Genomic DNA, 4,545 nt, shown 5'->3' with positions numbered 1-4,545 from the left:
ATAATACGCCTCGTTTACGCCTGAAAATAGGTCGTGTGAACCCAGCCTCAGTCATAGATTAGTTGGACTACTTCGATAATGTACGTTTTTTTTTTTTTTATAAAATGGTGAAAGAGGGTTGTGCGGGGGAGTTTTTATTTCAATAAAAAAAAAATCCTATGTCTGTTTTTTTTAAATGATACTAGCGGCCGGCCTTAGGTTGGATGGCGCACTGTGCGGAGGACTCTATTGCTGCCCTCTACAAATACAGGCAAATATACACATATATATATATATATATATATATATATATATATACACACACACACACACACACACACACACACACACACACACAGACAGACAGACAGACAGAGAGACACAAGGCATGTATACACATACCAACACATATATACACACATAGACGGACCCAAGGCATGTATACATATACAGACACATATATACACACATAGACATATATACAGACAGACAGACACAAGGCATGTACACACATACCAACACATATATACACACATAGACAGACACAAGGCATGTATACATATACAGACACATATATACACACACACACACACACACACACACACACACATACAGACAGACGGACCCAAGGCATGTATACATATACAGACACATATATACACACATAGACGGACCCAAGGCATGTATACATATACAGACACATATACACACGCACACACACACACACACATACATACAGACACAAGGCATGTATACATATACCGACACATATATACACACACACACACACACACATACAGACAAAGCATGTATACATATAGAGACATATATACACACACATAGACAGACAGTCAGACACAAGGCATGTATACATATATACACACTCACAGGAACTTACCATCTCTCCAGCTGCACAGGTTTCTTGGAGGTCGGACTGTGGGCGGAGCTTCCTCCTCGGCTCTGCACTTGCTTCCTCTGCTTCCTCAGTGTGTGTAACGAGGAGCAGAGAATATAGAGTCCAAAGCACGGCCTGCACAGTTGCGCCCCCTACATGGTGGGAGGATGCAGCACCATGTCGCACACATCTAAGGCTGCCCAATGCAGTCAGTCAGATGCCCCCCTCTTGTCAGTATGGTAGCAGCCCATCACTTTTAAATTAGTGAGGGCAGGAGGCTGAGCGCAGTAATTGGCACTCTGCCGCTCTAGTCTTTATCAACGACTCAGCCTCCTGTCCTCAACTCATTACTTACCAGCTGCTTTTCTTTTCTTCAGGAGAGAGCGTTCGGCCGCTCCTCCCGCAGTCCTCCAGGTTCCCTATGCTCCTCTCTCGCGGCGCGTGCAGCGTCACAGAGGGGGAGTGTACTAGCAGACGTGCGCCTATCGTGCTGCACGTCTACTAGGTAAAGTACTCTCCCCTGCCTTCCCCACGCATCCCCCCTGGCCCTGCCACAATATGCCGCCCCCCGTTTTTAGCTCGGTGGCGCCGCCTGAGGCCGCTGCCTCACCTCGCCTAATGGCAGGTGCCTGCCTGTCGTCACTGTCCATATATGTACAATTACATCAAGGTCTCCTCCTGGAGTGCGATCCCTGGCCACAGCGTGGCCGACGCTCTGGACAGGGATTCTGCTCCTATAGGGAATGCCTTACGTCACTGTCCATATATGGACAGTGACAGCAGGGGCTCCTCCTGGAGTGGAATCCCTGGGGTGTGTGGCACCATCTACATGGGCACTGTGTGTGACACTATCTATATGGGCACTGGCGCTTTATATCAGCGCACTGGTACTAGGGGCAGCTAAGGGGGCATTAAACTGTATGGGGGCAGCTATTTGTCATTACACTGTGTGGGGGGTCCTATGGGAACATAATACTGAGTGGGCTGTACCGGTTATGTGTGGGCAGAGACTACTTAGATTAGATACTTGAAAGTTGGTAGGTATGTTTACTGGTGTGTGCTGGGGCAGAGCGAGTGTGTCTACTCCAAATTTGCAGCATAAGGCAATGAGGTTGCTTTACCACATGCCAATGCTGCAATTTTGGGATTTGCTCCCTCTAGTGACCAGCACATGGAAATGTTATAAATTAGAATCTAATTTATAATATTTCCTGAATTGTGAAAAAATTAAAAAAATTAAAACAATGTGTAATCACTTATATACTAACTGTTTAACTGAAAAAAATAAAAATAAATTCCTAGCGACACATCCCCTTTAATACTGGCGTTTCATACAGCAGTCCTATTAAACAGTTTGCTGGAGTAAGATGCAACACATTTATTAACAGGCGAACGACTCTTAATAAATGTGTCGCATCTTTTAGCTGCAACGCGGCCTGTCATCAGTACTTTCTATGTGCCGCGGCCTGCTGTACAGTTAAAGTAATTTTTACAATTTATTTTATTGTCTGATTGGGGGGGCATACAGTCTGATTGGGGGGAGGTATGGGTCTGGCACGGACCTTTGCCTTGTTACGCCCCCCAGAGATAAATCTGGGCCGCACTATACATATAGATTTCTGCTATAATTTACATCAGTTACTGGCGTAAATTATAGTAAAATTGTTGGCCATTTCTGCTAAGCCCCGCCCATTTTTTGCCCCCTAAAATTTCAACATTTGCGCATTTTGTGAATTTTCTACGCTAGTAAACTGTTGTAGAAAGGTTAATATATTCCCCCCAAAGGCTACAGACCGTAATACAATATCTTAATGTAAGGATGTGTACACTTAATTGTGCAGCAACGCTTGTTGTCTCCATTCTATGTCAGTGTGGGAAGTAGATGTCCGGCCTTATGATTTTGTGATATGTAATAGACCCAGAATCCCAATCACCAAACCAAAGAATGCAAAATAAAGACACAAAACATTATAATTGGGTGTTAAATGGTCAAAACTTTTATTATATTATATGACCAAACTCAAAATGGCAAACCTCCGACTCACGAAGAGTCACCCTCCAGCACGCAGGAAAGGAAAAACCCCCTGTGGGGGAAACCTCTAGGGAAACCATGGCTGGAGGATTGCCCTTCCTCTGCGCTTAGAAGGTGCCAAAATATAATTTGTAACAGAATTTGTACATTTTCTCAGATTTTCAAGGAAAGACATTACAATGAACGAACGACATAAAACACATAAATCGGCTGATCTGGTTGGCTAGGCGGATGTCTCTCTTCCTGGGCACCCATTAAAATGAATGGGTGATCCACGGATGAGACGGGTCCTCCAGATGCCTCCTTGTAGCACCTGTCTCTGCTCTGGCTAATAGGGGGGGATCTCCTGCTGGAAACCTCCTCTATTACAGACAACCCGTATGAAGAGGATGGCATCACTGTGATGAAGAAGTGCTCTTGGGTGAAGGGTTTCCCTGCTAGAACCTACAAATTACATCAGGTCGACATTGGTGGGGAAGTCAAGCTCAAGGTCCTCAGTCCCATCCAATATGGCGCTAAATGTGGCAGTAAAACCTTCTAATATGGAATCTTCTTTATGTCATAAACATTTGTGTTTATGACATCAGCGCATTCATCATAATTGCTACAGGAGTTTCTTAACACTGCCGCCTCGTTCATTGTGACATCACCCACAGTGGTCTGAAGTGTTAACCCTTTAATGACTGGCAGTGTACTTACCACAGAGGCCATAAAGCTGAATAGTACATATCAGCGGCCATAAAGGAAAAGGGATAATGCAGGGAGCATCTCCGCACAAGAACAATCCATGACAAAGAGTTCTCCAGGATAAGATAACTTGTCTGCTTTCTCCAAAAACCAGCACCACACCTGTCCATAGGTTGTGTGTGGTATTACAGCTCATTACCATTCACTTCAATGGAGAAACCTGCAATACCAAATACAACCTGTGGATAGGTGTGGTGCTGTTTCTGGAAGAAAGCAGCCATATTTTTCTAATCCTGCACAGCCCCTGTTAGAAATAGTTCAAAAAAAGGGGGAGAGAAGAAATTAAAAAAAGGGAAAACAAGGAACTCCGAGGTAAAAGAAATCAAACTAGACTGAAAGGAGTCTGCTGGAGGTGCCAGATGGAAAGACATGTTTCTGCCATGGGGACCAGATTAGTTGAAAAACTATGCAGTTCATCTTCGAATGCAGCGTCACAAAAACAAATTATTTTGTAAAAAAATTAAAAAGTGTTTTTATTGTGCAAAACTAGAAAAACTTTTACGTACATGTTGGTTCAGGAGTCCTGGTGGTCCTCCATGGGCTTTACCCATGGAGTGTTTGGAGACATGTTGGAGCTGTGGGATAATGGTAGGTACGCTTACTGACATCTGATGGGATTGTAGGCACATCGCACCATTTTGGTTGGCAATAAATGCTCTCTTTGAACATGCCCTCTCCGCTCCATTCTCTCCAGATCTATTTCTTTCCAGAAGAAGGTTCTCCTCCATTTATTCAGACTAGGTTGTGCCTAGACATTGGAAGTCTACAATTCCCCGGTACAAATCTAAATGTTTGGCCACATTCACTGATATTCAGAATCCAGCAACTCTGCCGATTGTTGAAGTAAAATCTCAGGCATTTTCTGAGTGGTTGACCGCTAACTCCCTCCACT

The sequence above is a fragment of the Rhinoderma darwinii genome, unplaced genomic scaffold (genome assembly GCF_050947455.1).
Source record: "Rhinoderma darwinii isolate aRhiDar2 unplaced genomic scaffold, aRhiDar2.hap1 Scaffold_127, whole genome shotgun sequence".
NCBI lineage: Eukaryota > Metazoa > Chordata > Amphibia > Anura > Rhinodermatidae > Rhinoderma > Rhinoderma darwinii.
Note: the sequence above shows the minus strand (reverse complement) of the source record.